This window comes from Gossypium hirsutum, chromosome A11 (genome assembly GCF_007990345.1).
Source record: "Gossypium hirsutum isolate 1008001.06 chromosome A11, Gossypium_hirsutum_v2.1, whole genome shotgun sequence".
Taxonomy (NCBI): Eukaryota; Viridiplantae; Streptophyta; class Magnoliopsida; order Malvales; family Malvaceae; genus Gossypium; species Gossypium hirsutum.
The window spans coordinates 95727698-95734139 of NC_053434.1; the positions used below are offsets into that span (position 1 = coordinate 95727698).

General features: G+C 34.0%; 1 non-coding gene across 1 annotated transcript; it reads left to right on the forward strand.

Annotated features, from left to right (window-relative positions):
* The first annotated feature begins 1034 nt into the window (after positions 1-1034).
* On the forward strand, positions 1035-1141 carry LOC121210225 (small nucleolar RNA R71). Its single transcript, XR_005905348.1, has one exon. It is a non-coding gene; the product is annotated as a small nucleolar RNA R71 (small nucleolar RNA).
* Positions 1142-6442: the final 5301 nt, after the last annotated feature.

Genomic DNA, 6442 nt, shown 5'->3' on the forward strand with positions numbered 1-6442 from the left:
AATCAGGACTTCCAACACACGCAGTTGAATTTGCTCCTTATTTGTGGGCCCATCTTCAACCTTGACAACCTTAGGCTTTAATGTCTTTACATTTCACAAAGTGAGCACTTTGCAATTCTCCTTTCCTAAAATTCTTGGATTTTTGGTGTAACTGTGTCGAGCTACCCCCATCTGGTTCCCCAGATTCCTCAGAATTCCATCACTCTTTTCTATGTATGTTTTTAATAAGTTTTCAAGCTTATTATAAGAATTGGTTGCTGAATAATTTTCTAGGTCACTTGGAACAACACCTTGGGGTTTGCTTTTAAGCTCATTAGCTAACTGTCCTACTTGATTTTCCAGATTCTTCAATATTGTTGCCATGCCTTGGATCAATGTTGTTTGGCCTTGAATCAAGGCATCATTTCTCTCTATGTAAGCCGTCAAAAAATTCTCAATATGCTTCAAAGGTTCAGTTGGTGGTGGGTTTTGAACTTGCTGAGAAAACCTTAGCGATTGATTTAGTCTTGGTTGTATGTAAGTGTTGTTTGGACCAATTCCTTGTTTACTCTATGAGAAATTTTGGTGATTCTTCCATGAGGGATTATAGAAGTTGGGTTGTGGTCCTGGCCCATTTTTGTTCTGATTTGGATTTCGCATATGATAAATGGACTCTAGGTGTGATGGATAATTTTCAAACAACTGTTCATCTCCATAGTATACACATGAAATTTTTTCAAATTGACTTGGTGGTTGAGCTACAACATTATTACTAAAACTGTTAGTAGTAAAATTCTTAAGCATTGAAGACATAGAAGATACCTAAGTTGCAAGTGAAGTAAGGGCGTCAACTTTATGTACTCCTACTACTCATCTTCTTATAGCTGCTTGATTGGTTGGCCACTGATAGTTATTGTTGGCAATTCTCTCAATAATTTCGTAAGCCTCATTTTTAAGACTTAGAAATGAGATTTCTATTTGCAGAAGTGTCTACCACCGTCCTCGTGTGTGTGTTAAGACCATTATAAAAAGTCTCCAATTGGATGCAATGTGGAATCCCATGGTGAATGCACTTTCGTAATAATTCTTTGAATCTCTCCCACACCTCATACAAGGATCCATCATCCAAGTGTTGAAAGGTGGTGATATCTTTTCGCAATTTATTATTTTTGCTGGGTGGAAAATACTTTATCAAGAAGCGTTCTACTACCTCTTACCATGTATAAATTGAACCAGGTGGCAATGAATTTAGTCATGCTCGTGCTCTGTCCCTTAATAAGTATGAGAGAAACTTCAACCTTAGTGCATTTTTGATCACTCCAGCCAATTTGAAAGAATCACTCACCTCCTTGAATAATTGAAGGTGAATGTGTGGATCTTCAGTAAGCATCCCACTAAACTGGCCTACTATTTGAAACATTTGGAACATCATAAGTTTTAACTCGAATTATGGTGCCAAGATCTCAAGTCTAACAATAATGGGATTAAGTTCATGGAGAAGTGGAATGGCATACTATCTTATGGGTCGGTCTTTGTTATCAGCAATGATTGGACTGCAAGCATAAGCGGCTCCATTTCTTTGATCATGGTTTTGATCAGGATTCGTGTCTGGAGCTTGTCTTTCTCGTCTTCTTTGTTTGAATGCCCATTCAATTTCAAGGTCTACTTGGAGTAAGTTGATAATTCGATCAATGCTCATAAGTACCTGAAAAGAAAATCAAAAAAGTTAATTAAGTTATGAATAAAAAACTAAACCAAATTGCAAAAATAATTTCACAAATAATGATTAAAGCAACACCCCCGACAATGTCGCCAAACATTTGTAACAAGTGAAAATGTGCAAGTGTACACAATCGTAACAAGTAATAAATTGATAAGTATATCGAGTTATCATCTCCAAAGGGACTGTCTTATATGAATCAAGTATTGTGAAATTAATTACTAGCAAACTGGTTGGTGATGGAAATAAATTCAAGTGATGGGTTTTAACTAAATTAAACTAACCTAAGTATGCTTAAAATTAAATAAATGAGGAAGTAAGTATTCAAGTCTTTAAGAAAAATCACAATAGTATGCATATGTTAGAATACTTTTTCGTTCTAACTTAGAAATATTTAAATACTATTAATGATGTTACGAAAAATTCCATGGCAACTCGGTTGTTTATTAACCCTATTTTAATTATGGGTACTTTAGCTTCTCTCAAAGTCTAAAGTTTAATCGCTTGTTTGTCACGACTTCAAGGTTACCCTTTTAGGCATCGTCTAAGAATTCAACTTACTAAAGTATTAAGTATAGCATATGCCTATGTCAATAATTGAGTAAAATTAATAAGTAGAAAAACAAATTACGTGAGGTAACAGTAATATTTCTATACTAAAATAGTTTAATCACATTAATCCTAGAATTATGTAAGCTAATAAGGTTCTTCCGAATTATTACAAACTTTAACCTAATTCTCCCAAATCTAGACTAAATATTAACAATTCCGATATTATGTTAATTGATTCAATCCGGACAGGATTTAAAAATTAATCCACCCTTACGATTATAATATATGAATAACATAGCCATAATTTTATCTGAATATATAAACAACCGAAGCACATAACATCACTAACAGCATAAATAAGCTAAACCATGGAAATTAAATTATTCTAACACCGATGGAATTAAGCAACCATAATTATATTAAAAACATAAACCTTAGTTGCAAACATGTTTCCTTAAACTAAACAATAAGAAATTAAAAGAGTAAAGGGAAAGAATTGCAAAGCTATTTTCAATGGTTCTTCATGGCATAACTTTCTTACTCCTCCTTTTTACTCCACTCCTTGTCATAGAAACCAAGAAAAAATGTTTCCCCAATGGCCGAATAGGCTGCTTCTCAAATCCTTGCACAACTTACTTGGAAAATAGAAAAATAAGAAAGGAAAACAAAGATAGAAAGATGGATGAAGAAAGGATGATCAAATGAGGAGGGTGAAGGGGTGTATTTGTACTAGGAGGGGATGGCTTGAGTTTGCTAAAAATAGCATGCCAATTCCCCCTTTATGGTCGGCCACCTTAAGAAGAGGAATGAAGTGGACGAATTTGCTAAAAATAGCTAGTCCAAGGCTTAATTTAAGGGATGGAGTTTAACGATCACTTAGAAAAATTGTTAGGGTTGTTTTGTGATTTTTTTTAACAAGTATAAAGACCCTTAATTAATTAATCCATGGATGGTTGGGTTGCTCATAGCTAAATTTGGGCTCTTTTCTCCTTAATGGACGGTTTGGCTTCAAAATTAAGTAACAAGCTAGCCTACTTCCATGATCTAATTATTAGTTGGGTCAAGTCAATTCCATGATCCATAAATTAAATTAAATAAATTTGAATGTCCACAGTTGATTACTTATTAGCCCTTGACTACATGGCAAGTGTGACATGAATGATGTAGCATTTTACCGTAAAAAAGGTGAGCTTTGAGATTGTCTTTTCTCTTTTTGCACCAAACTGCTTCAGATTTAGAAAAAATATGTAAGTTTAGCATATAAAAGTTTAAAAATGGAGATTTGTTATTAATTTCTTCCATGTCTATAATTTTATAATAAAATCACAGAATTTGTTGTAGAAATACTCAAAATTTGCATGAATTACTAGTCAGAATATGCTAAAAAAGTCTATATAATTTAGATTTATCACCGACCCCACTACAAAACAGATATTTGACTGTGTGCATAACATTGCATACATTAGACTTCGTACTATCGAAGCATAATGAACCTTTCTTATGTTCTCTTTTCTTCCACTTTCTTAGGACAATCCTTCAAAGAGAGATGAAATCTCAATAAGGAAGATTGATTTACTTCTTCAAATCTATCATTGCATAATGCTCTAATATCTTGTCTATGTGATCTGCCACAAATTGATGTGGCAAATTAGGCTTTTCCGATGCACTTAAGGAGTTTTTTCTCGAACAAAGTAGCTTCTTTAGTGTAGTTTTTTTTATTTTCATATTTTAGGTTAATAAGTGGAAATGTTTCATTTTTTGATCATTTTCTAACCTAAATTGGCCAATAGTTCCATTGAGAGGCCTAACATGTCATTAAGTGATATAATGACGTGTTGGAGGTCGAAAATAAGCGAGAATGGCACCAAGGCAAAGGGTATCGCAATATCCACTCCTTGGAATCACAATACCTCAAATAGTATAGGAGAGTGAAGACTCCCTTCAGTTGTATCATGATATCCTCTTTAGGTATTGTGATAGCCACCTTCCAAGGAAGACTCCAAGGCTCAAAACTACCCAAGGTATCGCAATATCCTCTTCTGGGCACCGTGATACCACCTTTGTTAGGGAGACAAACTTGGACATAAAGGGTTGTCTTTGTCTACCCAGACCACCAACCACACAAGGCTCGTGTGGGGGCATTTTTGGCAATGAAAAGTCACCCGAATACACTTCAAAACAGTCAAAATTTACTAAGAAGGAGAGACACACAGATTAGCTTAGTTTTAGGTTTAGTTTTTTCTAGGTTTTCTTTATTTTTTTTCTCTGCACTTTTCTAGGGTTTTTATTTTTCTCTTCTTCTACCTTAGTTTAGGTTTTATTTTCTGCATTTATTACAACTAAGGTTTATTTACATTTACAGTTCATGTACTTTACTTTCAAAACTCTTAAAGCTTTAGTTTAATGTATTTCAGTTTATTTGACTTTAAATCTGTTAAAGTTTGTTCCTTTTATGTTATTTACTTCAGATTTTCTTGTTGAATGCCTTTAAGTTTTCTTGCACAAAAATCTCAACAATTATCTTTTCCTTAAGCTTTACTTTCATAGCCACTTTGTTTTCCATTTCCATATTTATTTCCTTCACTTCGAGTATGAGTATTTAAACCTTGAAGGAGGTTGGTTGATGGAAATGTGGGTAAACTAAAATCTTTGGACCAATGACTAAATCGTAATAAATTGGACTAAATCAAATAGAACTAAGAACTTAAGTAATAAATTGGACTAAATCGAATATAACTAAGAACTTAGGTAATAAATTGAACCAAGGACTAAATCGTAATAAATTGGATAAAATTTTAATAAACCAATCCCCATTAATTATTTTCTAGATAGTCCCTTAATTTTACATTTCTAGCAATTTAGTCCTTAGAATAGAATATTTAATCTTCTTGCAAATTCTTCTTGTTATGGATCGTCGTACAATAAAATCGTGCTAGTAACCGCTTAGACTCTATTGTGAATGCTAGCTATTGCTCAATTGCCTCTTCCTTTGGGTTCGAACTCTTGGAATACTTCATGTTCCATCGGAACTATAAATATTACAATTGACAATGTACATTTGCAATAAACTAGGCTTTAAAAATAGCTTTATAAATTTAGTGTTTTAATGCGTATGCGTGCTGCCAATCACTATGTATGAAGCCTGAGACAGTGCTATCACTTTTTTCTTTGGATCCCTTAGTATTTGAATGCTTAGGACAAAATTAGTTTCTCCTAAGTCCTTCATTCTAAACTGTTGGGTTAACCACAACTTAACTGATGACAATGTCCCTACATAAATTCCAATGAGTAGAATGCCATCGACATATGAACGAGAAAGACCACATTTCCATCCCCTAAACGTTTATAAACACAAGGTTTATCTACGTTTTGCTCAAATCCAAAAGTCTTGATTGCTTGATCAAATCTTTGATTCCATAAGTGGGATGCTTGCTTAAGTCCATATATGGATCTAAGTAGTTTGCAAACTTTATGCTCATTTCCTTTAGCTATATATCCGATGGATTGCATCATCTAGATGCTATCTTAAAGACAGTCATTCAGAAATGCTATCTTGACATCCATTTTCTAGATCTCGTAATTAAGAGCCACAACAATAGATAACAGTATACAGACAGACTTGAATGTGGCAACTGGAAAGAAGGTTTCTTCGTAACTGATACCTTCTTTTTTAGTATAACCTTTTGCCACAAGTCTGGCCTTATAAGTTTCCATTTTTCCATCCATATTTATTTTATTTTTATAGATCTATTTACACCCTATAGGTTTTAACCTTTTCGATAAGTCTACAAGTTCCACCACTGAGTTTGAATACGTAGAATCCATCTCAGCTTTCATAGTTATGTGCCAGATCTTGGAATTAACACTTGGCATCCCTTCATCATACTTGAGCGGGTCATCATCTTCTTGTTCGATAGACTCAATGTTAAAAACACTCCCGCCAGATTGAAAGAACTCAGGCCTACGACAGACCCTCCCACTGCAACAAGGCACCTTATGCTACTGATGTTTGCAGGTCTAATATTAGGAGTTGGTTCTGGAACTGTTTCTGTAAGGTTTTGTATATTTCTGGAAAGTTCCCCGAGTACCTCTTTAGTTCGAGGTTTGAAGTCATTCATATAACTTTCTTCAAGAAAAGTAGCATGAGTTGAAACTATTATAGTTTTCTCTTTCGGGTTATAAAACAAACCA